The sequence below is a fragment of the Myotis nattereri genome (assembly GCF_964212035.1).
Source record: "Myotis nattereri genome assembly, chromosome: 3".
NCBI lineage: Eukaryota > Metazoa > Chordata > Mammalia > Chiroptera > Vespertilionidae > Myotis > Myotis nattereri.
Genome location: NC_138077.1, coordinates 10726875 through 10742247, shown reverse-complemented (window position 1 = coordinate 10742247; position 15373 = coordinate 10726875). Strand labels below are relative to the sequence as shown.

General features: G+C 39.0%; 1 pseudogene across 1 annotated transcript; it reads left to right on the top strand.

Moving 5' to 3' along the window:
- Positions 1 to 8765: 8765 nt before the first annotated feature.
- LOC308517062 (centromere protein T-like) lies at positions 8766 to 10070 on the top strand (annotated as a pseudogene). Its single transcript has one exon. The product of its transcript is annotated as a centromere protein T-like (transcript).
- Positions 10071 to 15373: the final 5303 nt, after the last annotated feature.

Here is a 15373-nt window from a genome sequence, read left to right as displayed (position 1 = left end):
TATATTGATCCCACCATTGAGCTGTTGAACCAACCATGGAACCACCCTGTGTTCTCTGATATAGTTAATTTCCACTTTTAGTTGCGTATTCAATTATTTGAAACTGAAAATCTCTCAATTTAGGCAATGATCGTTACAATAAGGCCACTTATGTCGCTTCTGAATAATGTGTCTATTCAATGAAAAAATGATATTGTAAAACCCTTAATCATGTTCAACAATTAACCAGGACATGATTAAATCTATTTTAGGTTCCAGAGAAATAACATGGAAACTGAGATATTAAATAGCCTATCAGCAGTTTGGGGATTTTTTTCCACGTAAGGAATCAATTTGTGTTGCCATGACGGTGATTTCAGTTGATGCCTTTATTGAGCACTGGCAGTGCTCTCTAAATGGTACACTGAAATGGATAAATGGGCAGCAGATTTTTTTGTAAAGAGCAAATGTATCCTTGGTTTGCTTGGTCACTACTTTCATGCTGATAGCAGAAAAACCTGGATTTCCTCTGTTGTAAGATTGATCTGAAAATAGAAAGCATCTTAAAATTTTAGCATACAGTCAATGAAGTGGTGATTGCACAAAATTTAATATTAAATTAACAGTTTTATAAATAATGGCATCTTTTAATCTATGAAATACATGAGCCCCACCCCAGAGTGACTGCCATGATGGCTCAGTATCTATTAACCAAACAAATAAAGCGTTTGTGTCTGGAATTTTGCAATGAACAAATATCTAAATATGAGAACACAATATCTCTACTGATTCTTTAAGTAAAGCTAAAATTAAATATTTTGCATACTGATCTTACCTTATAAGAATACATGAGCTCATGTAAGAAAATTAATGATTCAACAAAAGATAACATTAATAAGTTAATTTATCTTAAAAGATATTTATTGTCATTGTTTTGTAACAGACAATAAAATTTCCAGAGGAAATCAGCATTGTTTTCTTGTCCTTAATTTTTCCAGAATTCTTTCTATAAAAGAATAATTGAACCTTCTACTTTAGGAGTGTATGGTTTATACCATTATGCAATAGAAATTTTTTGAAATTTATAGTATGAAACTAGAAATTCACTCTCAACTCTACTTTGCTCAGAGTAATCATAATGATATCTTACCTTCAAAACTTGTTTTGGGAATCAAGTAATGAAATACGTGTAAAGACTTTTTATGTTCTTTAGTTTTTATGACTGTTGTCAAAATCATAACAATTAAATAAATGTGGTGAGAGTTGATGTCTTATTTATAGAGAAACTGAGCAATAAAAAATGTGTTCTGATAATAGCATAACAATGACCAAATTGGGAAAATAAAGATATTTATAAGTATCTATATATATAAAAGCCTAAGAAACTGTCCAACCATTCAACTGGTAGCTATAATACACACTGACCACCAGGGGGCAGACTATCAACGCACAGGCATAGAAACGTGCAACAAACAGATGAATCTCAGAGGGAAGGTGGGGGGAATTGAAGGAAGAGATTAACTAAAGATCTTATATGCATACTAGAGACTCGGTGCATTGGGTCCCTTGCCCTGGCCTGTGGGGATCAGGCCAAAACCAGCTCTCCCACATCCCCCAAGGGTCCCAGGTTGTGAGAGAGCACAGGTCAGGCCGAGGGACCCCACCGGTGCACAAATCCATGCACCAGGCCTTTAATCTATCCTATATAATAAAAGAGAAATATTTAAGTTGGCCGCCTCTCCACTACACTCACCAGCCAATCAGGAGTGAGTATGCAAATTAACCCGACAAAAATGGCCAGTTAATTTGCATACACAAGTGCAGAGCAGGAGAGCTGGTGGAAAGTGGAGTGGCTTGGGGAAATTGGTTCCCCAAGCCGCCAGACAGAGAGCAGAGAAGGAGAGCTGGCAGCTTGGAGGACTTGGCAGAGTGGGAAGCCATGGGACAGAGACAGAGCAGGAAGGGAAAACCAAGATCACAGGGAGCACCAGAAATTCTGGGAATAGTAGTTTTGGTGGCTGCCCCAGGACCGGAAGCGGAAGCCCAGAGCGCGGGGAGCACCAGAAATGCTGGGAATCATAGTTCTGTTGACAGACGGATCTCCTAGACACTAAAGCAAAGTGAGCCTGGAGCAAGTTACTCTTGAGGTGGGGGATGGAGGGAAAGCAAAGGTGAGAGACATAAGTAAAATCAGAGTGTATAGGAAAAATTAAAGGGAAGATATCCTAAAACTTCCAGGAAATCTCCACCAATGAAGCAAAGAAAAAAAAATGCCTCTGTTATTCTGTGAGCAACAAACCAAACTGAGTTGGGGTCTCAAACAATTCACTCATATGATTGCAAAGACAGACAGAAACTCCCAGATTGGAGAGGGCTCCCCTGAGGGCTCCCAGATTGGAGAGGATGCACAAATGTCATGCACTGGGCCTCTAGTACATATATAAGAGCTTAAGAGACCAAAAAACCTAATGACTGGTCAACCTGTTGTTATGATGTGCACTGACCACCAGGGGGCAGAGGCTCAACACAGGAGCTGCCCCCTGGTGGTCAGTGCACTCCCACAGCTAACCTCCCGTGGCCAGCCAGCCAACCTCCCGCGGTCCCTCCCCCTGGCCAGCCAATCGGCCCCAATAACCAGACAGGCCAAGGGACCCCACCCATGCATGAATTCATGCACCAGGCCTCTATTCCTATGAAAAATCATGGGAGGAAGGTCTCTGCTTCTCTTTCAGAGGATGTGATCATAATTGTGTCTTTACAAGACAGTTTTCTTTCTTTTTTTTTTTTAGTAAGAATAACATAAATCAATAATTGCATATTCTCAGATTGAAGTTTCAAAAGTAATTAGAAATGGTCCCTGCCTTGAGGACATAGCATTATAGTATTTGGAGAGATAATAGATGCTAAGCATTAAGTGAGATAGAAGAAGTAAGGACAATGACTATGAGAATACAGAGAATGAATGCCTCATCAGAGAGATGGAAAATGCAGGTTCCATTTCCCAAAGTTAGGTTTCCATAGCTCTTCATGTCTTGGGCAAAATGAAATTCTTATTTTCAACTTTCATGTACTCAGGTTGATTTTGGTGCCATATAACAGGCATCATGTTTTACGAAATTGCAAAAAATTGAGGACAAGGCACAATCCACACCTCTTCACTGTAAGCATTCATAAGCACTCTTATGGCTCCTCAAAATTGTGTTTACCTCATTAAATTAGGCATGTTGATGCTCCTTAGTAATTATGCACAGATATATTTTTCTTTATCTTATTAAAATACCTAATTGATGTACTCCTTCAAACACTTACTGAGCAAATACTATGTGCCGGACACTGGCCAGGGAGATAAAGATATGATGATGAACAAGATAAATAATATTTGCCCTCAGAGATCTAGTAAAGCAGTGCATCTCAAATCTTAATGCTCACTCAAATTATCAGGGATCTTTTATAAAATTCAGATTTTAATTCAGTTGGTCAGGCAAGGATCTAATAAGGTCCAAGGAGATAATGTTGCTATTGGTCTATGAATCCCACTATGAATAGAAAGGTATTTAAACATACAGACAGGTAAACCAGTTATTGTAGTACAGTAGTTAATGGGAGACAGAGAAAACAGAAAGGTCAATGAGATAAATGGAAAGAAAGATATGCCTTGAAAATAGATCTTCTCATGTAAAAAAAAATTTAAAAAATATAGACCACAAGTATATATGGTAAAGTAGGAATATCCACTAAGTATGTAACAATAGCTAATCCTATCTAATAAAAGACAAACATGCAAATTGACCGTACCTTCGCTATGCCCCAAACCACACACACCAGCCAATCAGAGCGACTATATGCAAATTAACCCAACCAAGATGGCAGCCGGCAGTCACGGAGCTGGAGCAAGCAGGAGGCTTGGTTGCCCCCACAATGGAGGAAACCAAGCTTCCTGCCTGCTCTGGCCTCTGCTGAAGGAGTGGCTGGGGGCCTGGGCCTTTGGGAGCAGGGCGTGAACTACACAGCTGGGAGAGGGGCCTGGGTTGCTGGGAGCAGGGTGGGAACTATGCAGCTAGATGAGGGGCTGGAACTTCTGCCATGTCACCATGGCAATGCGGCAGAAGGTCCCACCCTGTAGCTGCTTGCTCATTCATTTACTCGCTCATTCATTCACTCATTCACTCACTCATTATTCACTCACTCACTCAGCAAACCCTCTCAGGTCTCTGGCACCAGGCCAGGCACTGAAGGTGATGCAGGATAAGACAGAGCTATGTCCTCAAGATGTTAGTAATTCAGTAGGGCAAAGCATGCACATGAACAAGGCAGTTGTACACACAGATGCACTGTACTGGGTTCGGTGAGGGCTGTAAATAACGCCAACCTTGTTCTCTTGATAAAATGGGGCCTCGGGAGCCAGGCTGCCCCAAGCCTGTAGGCCTGCGCCTAGGACCTGAGCAGCCGTGGTCACGGAACATGACAGAGGGTGCAGGTCGGGCTGAGGGGTCTGGCCCACCCTTCATCCCCCCACCCCCATGCATAAATTTTGTTCATTGGGCTACTAGTATATATATATTCTCATTTTAAACCATTTTACAAAATATATTCCAATTGACTTACAGAATTAAGCATAATTAGAAATAAAAGGAAACAAATAAAAAGTATAAGTGAATACTCAACTAATCTAGAGTTGAAAAAGAACTTTTGCATTATTAAAGGAATGAGGAAAATCAGAAAATAAAAATCTCAATAAGTTGACAACAAAACTTAAACATTTATGCATTTCAAAAAATGAACAAAAAGGGAAGAATCTGTTTCTTTTACTCTCCCTTAATAGAAACAGTTATATCCAGACTCTGAATTAATTAATAAAGTCATTTATTTATTAATCTCCTCCATTGATGGTAGATTGACCTTAACAAAACCTTTATGTCCCTTGGATCCTATGCACACACTTAAAATCTGCAATGAGCCCGGCTGGTGTGGCTCAGTAGTTGAGTACTGAGGTCACAGGAGGTCACAGCTCAATTCCCAGTCAGGGCACATGCCAGGGTTTTGGGCTCGATCCCCAGAGGGGGCATGTAGGAGGCAGCCTACCAATGATTCCCTTTCATCATTGATGTTTCTCTCTTTCTCTTCCTCTCTGAAATCAATAAAAATATCTTTTTTAAAAATCTGCAATGAATATGCTACCAGTACTGTTTAGCAAGCTCTGAAGACTCTTGACAATACGAGCTAATTTCACCTACCATTCCACTCTTACCATATTCTACTCCATTTATGAATTCCTTACTCTAGTGCTTTAATAAATCTAGTTCTTCCATTGTGTCTTTATTAAACTGTTTACCAAATTGATGCCTCCACCTTCCCCTCTGTTATACTAAACCCAAAAATGCATCCGAGAGCAAGTTAGGTTTCACCTTTTCAACTACACCAAAGAGGTCCTTTAGACTTCATGGGAACGTCATAGTATGTGACACCTGTATTCACTTTAAGGAATTAAACAGGATGCTTTGATTTAAAACCATTTTTGAAAAAGTTATGTGGTCCAATGTGAATGTCAGTTTACATAGAGGACAGAAACTGTCAAATGCTTAGCATATTATGTTGCATCTTTGAGCTACAAATAAATAACCACTGAGTTAATGTCTAACTCTGTGGGTGAGATGCTCATCATAGGGCTTTAAGTATTTTTAAGAGCTTTGATTATGTCTTTTACTAAATCACTTAACAGCCTTAGAATCTCTATACCAGGGTTACTATATATATAGGATGGGGCTAAAAGTAGGGTTATAGTTGTTCATATGGAAAATAACACAATAATCCTATATAATAAAAGGCTAATATGAAAATTGTAGCCTCAGGAGTTCAACCAACTGGGAGTTCGCCTGCTTGCTATGCTATGCGCTGACCACCAGGGGGCGGCACGGAATGAAGGAAGGCCCGGTTGGCAGCCAGCCACCAGGGGAAGGAAGGCCCCAATCAGCCCTGATCACCAGCCAGGCCTAGGGACCCTACAGGTTCACACATTTCATGCACTGGGCCTCTAGTTAATAGATAATAATACAAGAATAATCTGTTTTATGTACTCACAACTGTAGCCTACTTTTGCTCCACCCTGTACAAGCAAATGTTTCCTAAAAACTAAGATGTTCCAATGAATTCCATTGATGCACTATATTTCATAAAATTAGGTAATGTTTATATCACTAAGTTTGTCTTCCTTTGGATTAGAAAGAATTACTGCATTTTTAATAAAAATTTTAAATTCCTAACAGAATTTTAGAAGTTGGCCATATTCTAAACTATACCTTAAAAAAAAAACTTAAAAACTGTATTATAATATATTAATCTAAAAGTTAGAGATATAATTATTTTAAATGTTACTTTTTATTAATATACATTGACTTACCTTATAAAAATATTTCTAACAATTATTTGTTCTCTATCTTATGTATACCTGGATTCAATGTTCATCATTCAGTTATTTTACAATGATTTCTTCATTTGTCTCTTATGTGGATTCACTCTAAGATGGGATGAGGCATAGCATATTCTCTGAGTTTTTATATGAATAAGTACACCAGTATTGCCATTTTGTACTTGAATAATAATTTTCCTGGTTATAATATTCTTGAGACATACTCTTCCCTTAGAATTTTGTAAATATTGTTCTATTATCTTCTGGCACACCATTTTTCCATGAAGGTATTTGAGTCCAACCAGATTTATTCCCTTTGTAAGTTCTTGGATAGCTAATGAATTCTTTCTTAATCCTTGAAATTCAATCACTTTTCCAGAATGTCATGAAATCGGTTATTCTAATGAATTTCTTAAAAACAGTGCACTTTTGATCTGTGAGAATTAGTTTCAATTTCAGAAATATTTTCTAGTATTATGTATTTTTTTAAATTCCATTTGTTGGATTTTCACTTCCATCACACCATTTATCTTTATTTTGGATCAACATTTCCTATATACTACGAACCTGAACATCTCAGATTACTTTATCATTTTCCTCTTCATTTCACTGAGACTGCTAGATGGCTTTCTTCTGTTACCATCTTAATTTTCCACATTGTCTAATTTGCTTCCTTCTACTTAACTAACTCTGTAATGGTGTCACTTTGGTCCTCTATTCATTTAGTTCTACAATCTCTTCTTTCAGCTCACTCACACATTTAATCATCTTTTATTCAAAGACGTCTCACCAGGCCAGCATGCTCAGTGGTTGAGCATTGACCTACGAACCAGAAGGTCACTGTTCAATTCCCAGTCAGGATACATGCCCAGTTGTGGGCTCAGTCCCCAATGGGGAGCATGCAGGAGGCAGCCAATCAATGATTCTCTCACATAATTGATGTTTCTATCTCTCTCTCCCTCTCCTTTCTTCTCTGAAATCAATAAAAATATATTTTTAAAACAGACATCTCATTAAAATTACATTCTCTTTAAGTTTTTCTGTAGCATAAAACATTTGTGGTAAACTTAATTCTGTTTTTCTCTTTCGGTTTTATTTTCTTCAAATGAATTATTTTGTCCTTTCTATGCTTTAAGTCTATCTTTATTTTTGCTTTGGCATTCTGTATACTTTTCATGTTTACCCCATGATTAATTTGGTCTTTCTTAAGATATTTTACTTGTTTTGACATAGGGTGGAAACATTTATGTTTATATTCTTCCCAACTTACCTGAGACTTATTAAGATTTTGTTTTAATTTTATCAAATTTGTTGGGGTGAGAGTGGTTAATAAAATTATGTTTCGAAGGTACAATTCTATAATACATCATTTGTAAATTTCATTGTGTTCATATAAATTTCTTCTTAAGACTTTATTCAAGAGTTGACAGTGGGTATTTTAGGCACATTTTTATAACCTAAAAGCCTATAATATAGAAGAAAAAAATCAAGTGGATATATTAGTGTCTTGGGTTGAGAATTTGATCTTTGGATCATGATTGGATGAAGAAAAATCCCTAACTACCTAATTATGAACACTATAAGAACTCATCTACAGCGTACTTAAATTATAACTTCTAAGAGATTATTTTTCCTATTAATTTAATGTCTCTCTTACCACTTCCATCAGAGTATTTATCAAAATATATCCTTAAAACACATTAAAAAAATAAAAATTTGGGCTACCCCAGCAGTTGGGAGGCAGGCAGACAGCTATGTCTCTGACAATGAGCCTAAAACACTACACTGCTGCAGTGCCTGCTGAATACCTAGGCCCTGTGCACCCTGGGGCGACGCCTGAGCACCTGGGCTGGTGCCTAGAGAACCCTGCTTGAAACACCATCCTCTATGACAGTGGTTCTCAACCTTCTGGCCCTTTAAATACAGTTCCTCATGGTGTGACCCAACCATAAAATTATTTTTGTTGCTACTTCATAACTGTAATGTTGCTACTGTTATGAATCATAATGTAAATATCTGATATGCAGGATGGTCTTAGGTGACCCCTGTGAAAGGGTCATTTGAGGCACCAAAGTCAACTGCCAGACGGCATTCCCACTGAGCCAGGACTATTGGCAGATTGGCCCACATTCAAACCGGTGGACATCTGAAGGAACAGACACCCCGGACTGTGCTTGAGAACATCCTCCTACCCGCCCGGAATCTTCCATGGCCATGCCAGAGTCAGTGGTGAAGCCAGTGCCAGCACCACAGGTGGTCCAGTTCTCCAGCCCCACAGCCTGGAGCTGCAGCTTCCAGAGCTCAACCCCCCGCCCCCAACACACACACACACACACACACACACACACACACACACACACACAAACACACACACACACACAAAACCCTGGCTCCAAGTCTGCTAGCTTCTGGCAAGAGGAAGCAGAGGCTGAGATTGTCAGAGTTTCAGCAAGGATTGGACCCAGGGCTGCTTCTCTCCCAAGGTCCTTTTACAGAGCCTCCTGGGAATTTTGGTGCCTTCTCCTTCACCAGCTCCCTCAATCTGACCTTTGCCATGCCTCTCCTGGTTTGGCTCGCAGACCTCTTACATGCACGCTGAGCTGTAGATGTGGGTGTATTTTTGCAGGATCTGCAAGACACTTCTGTGGCCATGGCTCATCCAGGAGACAGAATCCCTGTTGCTACCCTGTGAATGGACACAGTGTTGGAGGATACCCAGCCTTTCTCCCAGCCTTTGATTGGTCATTCTCCCAGTGTGCATCTCTCTCTCTCTCTCTCTCTCTCTCTCTCTCTCTCTCTCTCTCTCTCTCTCTCTCTCTCTCCTGAGAGGACTGTCAGTCCCAGAACATGCAGCAGTGGGCCTGGGCTGAGAAACCAGCCCAGCTTCTGGCAGGAAAGGCAGAGGAGGTAGATGCCTTTGCTCTGGGCTTCCCAAACACCAGCAATAGTATCTCTGGAGAAGATGAACTAGAGCCCTTCCAGGATGGAGCTGGTGAGGAGGCAGAGGAAACAATAGGAGAAGGCATGAGCATGGGTGAAGGGAAGGGGGCGGCAGGAACACAAGCATCTGCCAGAGCAGAAGAGCCCGAGACACACACAGAAGTGAGAGAAGTAGAGGGATCCTGGGGGCTACTGAGGCCGAGGAGCCAGACGGATCTTCAGAGGATAAGGACTCTGCAGGTAAGACATCAAGTCCAGAGTCGGCCTCCAGCATCCCGGAGTTACCTCAGGCCGGACAACTTGAGTTCCTTGAGCCAGCCCCACTGACCAGCACTACAGTCTTATCTTCAGAGCTTCTGGAGCCTCTATTGGCCAGGCTTCCCCCTCCTCCGGCCCAAACTGCTGGCCCCAGACTCCATCAAGATCCCTACAAGACAGGACTGAGCCACCATGCTAAGCTCTTCAGCTTCCATGCTAAAATGGCCATGGAGACGAAGGCTCTTGAGAGGGTGGAGAAGTGCCTGGACAAGTATTTCCAACATCTTTGCGATGACCTAGATGCATTTGCCGCTCATGCTTGCCGCAAGACTGTGAGGTCAAGGACCTGGACCTGCTGATGTGAAGGCAGGGCCTGGGCACGGACCGAGTCTCCCTGCACGTGCGTGTGGAGCAGCACCTGCCCCTGGAGTACCAGCAGCTCCTCATTCCTTGTATGTTCAGTGACACCGTCTTCCCTGGCCAGTAAAGGTCAGACTTCAACACCTGCTCTGTTCCCACAGGGGTCCCCTTGGCCCCACATACTCTTCCAGGTCTCCTCACCATGCACCACCATCAATACAGTGTCATGCCCTGGCCGGTGCATTCAGTGGTTAGAGCATCAGCCCACAGAGGGGTCCTGGTTCAATTCCTAGTCAAGGGCACACGCCTCCCTTGTAGGTTCCCCAGCCCCGGTAAGAGCGTGTGTAGGAGGCAACCAATCAATGTGTCTGTCACTTGGATGTTTCTCTCTCCTCTTCCTCCCTCCCACTCTCTGGAAATCAATGAAAAAAATATCCCTGGGTGAGGATTAAAAACAGAAAGAAAGAATGTAACAAAGAGAAAAAAATAAATAAAATAAAATTCCTTAGAACATACAACTGCCTGATAAATAGAGCTAGATCAAAAGTTCACCAAAGAATTACTAGAAGAAGAAAAAAATAAACAAAAAGTTCCCCCTTAAGTTCACTTTCAAATTATTTAAGTCATTATGGCCTAAAATTATTTATGTTACATTTATGCCTAACTTTACCTATCAATGCCAATTTGGTCTATATTCTAAGATATTTCATTTTCTTACTTCCATCATTATAACAATTAAAAACTGAACAAACTAAAAATAAACAACTTTTCTTGGACCCATCAGAGAGCCGAGCTCACAGAGTTAACTGACTCTCTGATATTCAGGAGACTGGCAAATGCACAGGATCAATAGCACAGATCTGCTTACTTGGAGCAGAAGCCACTGGAGTCATAAACTGGTAGGAACATTTACATGGTAATTTTGATGACCCACTGACGTTTGGTTATGAGATGAGCGAGAAATTCTTGAGGGGCCCCAATCTTAGGAAGATGCTCCAGACTTCCAAGGTTTTACCTCCAGTTGCCCCACCATGATCTCCCATTCAAGAGTCAAGAAAGATTCCTTGGTAGCTCTCGTATGGAGGGGAGGGGGGGATAAACCATTTTTTTAAATGACCAGAGCATTTGCGCACTCTTCAGCGGAAAAGACTTTAGCCACAGGCTTACATTACATGTCCCTATTCCCTTTAGCTATTTTCTCACCTGGGTAGGTGGGGGATAAATAAGAAACACTGGTAACATTTACAGCTCAGGGACAAAGGCTCAGTCCCCTAAAATAATAAAATGTACTCCTTTCTTTTATACTTTACATCCACAAAAACAAGACTCTAGTATAATAGCAAATAATTACAGGTAAAAAGCTGAAAACCTCAGGCTGTGTCTGAGGTGGCTTTCTTATAGGAGTCCTAAGGCAACATATGAGACAACATAAAGTCACTAGAGGAATTTGAGCCTCTGGCATCTGAGGTTACAGCAAACTTTATATAAACACTAAATCCTAACCAGATTATCATAATATTTCAAAGTAAATGCGTTTTACCTCATTCTTATTGTCAATTACATCCTATTGGTTTTTAAAAATTACCAAAAATTCTAAAGGTAAGGAATAATGTCAGCCAAAAGATACAAAGCAAGCATTACTTCAATCAATAAATAATAAATAAATAAATAAATAAATAAATTCTAGACTCAGATATTACACCAATTTTGAAATTATTATACCGGACATTTAAAGTAACTATGATTCATATATTAAGAGTTCATGAAAGATGGGGAAAATGTTCTAAAGAGGAATTGTAAAATCCAACCAGTTTAATTTGCTGTACACAACAGAAAATAGGAGTAAATAAGCAGAATAATGGAAACCGTAAGAAAAATAAAATAACTAAGAGAAATCAAGTGGAAATGACTGAGTTCTGTTTGTCTCATAAGCATTGTACTCTAGTTACCTACTAAAGAGGAACGGGTTAACAATTCTGAAGTGATATACATGTATACTGGAACTGAGAAAATTAATTTCAGATATTGGGAGTTAGGTTTCTCACTGTTGAGAGGCACTTTAAATATTTTTATTGATTTCAGAGAGGAAGGGAGAGGGGCAGAGAGATGGAAGCATCAATGATGAGAATCATTGATGAGCTGCTTCCTGCACGCCCCCTACTGTGGATCGAGCCTGCAACCCAGGCATCTGCCCCTGATGGGACCCCGGAACCCAGGACCCTTTAGTCCGCAGGCCCATGTTGAGTGGTACTTTAAAGATAAGCAAGGAGAAGAGGCTAGAATGATCTTTGTGGTGATTCATTAGTGTTGGAGACATCAATATAAACTCACACACAGCTTAACACAAATACAGATGCTACACGTAGCAATATTTATACATACAGTATACAAATAGGTTAGTATGCACACATATATTTTTGCTCTGTCAGCTGAGATGGCCTAGAAGCAAGGCCTCTTTTGTTACGTCTTCTTCTCCAACTTCTCCACCTAGGAGCCAGGACATCCAAGTAGCAATAAGTACTGCTAGCACCTAGATCTTGACTTTTAAGACAATGGTGTAATGAAAGGAACCATGACTTGGGCAGGAAATATAGTAGTGAGCATGAAACATTTTTTAGTGGCAGGAAATTCGAAGGTCCCCTTCCCCCCCCTCCTCCCGAAAATAACTCAAAGCTCAAAGCTCACAGAAGCCCACTAAAAGAGCTCCTAGTGCCCAAAGTTCCAGATTTAAACAAAATAAAGTAGTACTGGATTAAAAACCAAAGTATTTAAATAAATAAATACCCATGAGCCCATGCTGATATAACTAAATAAGTGAATTAATATATTAGTGGAGAAGAGAAAAGAAACCTCCCAATCCAAAAACTCCAAACATTCCCTCAAGTTCTTAGAATATAGCCCTCACTCTTTAAGTGTGCATTACTCTCTTCCCAACAGAACAGAATGGAAAGAGGTAATAAAGAATAACTGGCAGTGAAGAAACTGAAAGTCACCACATCAGCCTGGTGATTAAGATCAACATCTGTAGTGAAAATTCACGTTGATAGTATGCAATGAAACCACCTTTGATACGATGCAATGAAAATGGTCCTTTAACGATCTTACTTTCAAATATCCATAGCCAGTCAAATCATGAGACAAAAAAGCAGGTAAATTCCAATAAATGAGAATCCTCCACAAATACCTGGCAAGGAGTTCTCAAAATTGATAAGGTCATCAAAAACAAGGAGAGTGAGAGGAACTGGCAGAGTTAACAGGAACCCAGCAAAGAGTGACAACTAAAGGTCATATCCTGAATGGGATGTGGAGAAGAAAAAGATCATTAGATTTTTTTAAAAAGGAAATCTTAATACCTTATGGATTTCAATTAATAATTTATTGATATGGATATTAGATTATAACAAAGGAAACTGGGTGTGGAGTATATGGGAAATCTTTGTACTATCTTCACAATTTTTCTGTAACTCTACAACTGTCCCATAAATAAAGTTTATTTTAAAATAATTTATTTTCCCTGAGCGTAACATGTAAACTGCAAATGAATTATTATATTTGCTTTCTTTGGACCATCCATCACTTTTATACATTCAGCTTAAATAAAACCATAGTTACCAAACTCTCTCTTTCTCTCTCTCTCTCTCTCTCTCTCTCTCTCTCTCTCTCTCTCTCTCTCTTTCTCTCTCTCTCAAGTAAATGTTTTATAGTAGACATTTATATTAAAAAAATGGGCTCTAATTTCAATCAGTTTCCAAAACCTAAACTTAAATGATTTTATTAATAAACATACTGAGTTGAACTTGCATGCTTTTCTGAGCAAGAGTGTAGGAGAAAAGATGCGGGTAAAGAAATTAAAAAAGAGTTCCAGAGTTCTAACATTACCAAGGTAAAAGTGGTCTAATTAGAATTTGGACATAGTTGATCTCCACCCCACTGTATATAAACACTCTCACATGGTGAGCCATGTCTCTTAAGACCGATACCTTCATCTGGATAAACCACAAGAAATGAAAACATGCACACACACAACACATGCCCATTACCAAGGTAAAAGTGGTCTAATTAGAATTTGGACATAGTTGATCTCACACACACACACATACCTTGAAATAAGGAAAATATAAACCAGCTTATTTTCATTATTGGCCTTGCCAAATATAAACTTTAGAGACAAATTTTTAAATAAAGCAGCAACTATAAAAACAAACAATGAGATCCTTGTGTACAGGATTACGTAGTTGGGGTGTGCATATTTAAAATCAAGCTCTGCATAGAAATAAAATCAGTTTTCTCTGACTTCCTTTACTTCTACTTTTTAAGAAGTGGCCACAAAATTCCTTATTAACAGGAACCTAAGGTGCAAACATATGCTTGCTGGGGAGTAAAAGTTTGCTAAGGAGTATGTGGTCAATTAATCATTGTAAACAATTCTATCAAAAATTCAGTTACTTCAATGAATTATAAAAACCATCAAAGTTGTTTATTATTTTGAAAGAGTCTTGAAAACTAAGACAATCTAAAGACAAAACATAACCTGAATACCTCAACACCCCCATAATTGCTAAAATATAAATTTTCTTCATTGTTTCCTCTTTTATACTTAAAATATTTCTTATCCTACCCTATATGGTATATCACACATTACAAATTCATCATATGAAAGGCTCAAAATATAAAGCAAAACGCTTCATATTTTAGTGCACTATCCTATGTAATAAAAGGCTAATATGCAAATTGTCCCCAGGGGCAGGAATTGAACCAACCAGGAATTAGACCACCAGGGGGTGACACAAAACTAAGGAAGGCCCTGGCCAGCAGCTGGCAGCTGGGGAAGGGTGGCCTCGGCTGGCCAGCAGCCACTAGGGACACTACCTATGCATGAATTTTGTGCACTGGGCCTCTAGTTTAATTATAAGAATATGCTATTTCAATGTTATCTTTAACACTATTTTTCTACAGCAGTGCTTTCAATATTATTTTAATATAGAAAAATCAAAATGATTTTAACATAAAAATTAATTTTTATTTTCTTCATTAAAATAGTTAACTTAAAAAAATAAAACTACATAGTCAGAGTGTTACAGTGTTTGAGAAAAACCGGCCACACCTTTATAACTTTATTCGGAATTCATTGATATAAGAAAATATGTATAAAGAGAAGAGATTCTTTATTATTTTATGTGTCAAAAAAGTTATGAATATAATGTTATATATGTGTACATATAATACATGTGTATGTTATATGTGTTCAATATCACATATACATAATTATATATACATATATGTCTTATGTATATATCATATACTACAGAGAGGTTTTTATGCTAGTATGGTTCTTAATAGTAAAGGCTATGATTTCTATTTTATAAATTTTCTCTTGATTCAAAATTGGTTTTGTGGAATGGTGGGTGGAATGTTTTACTTTTTCTTCTG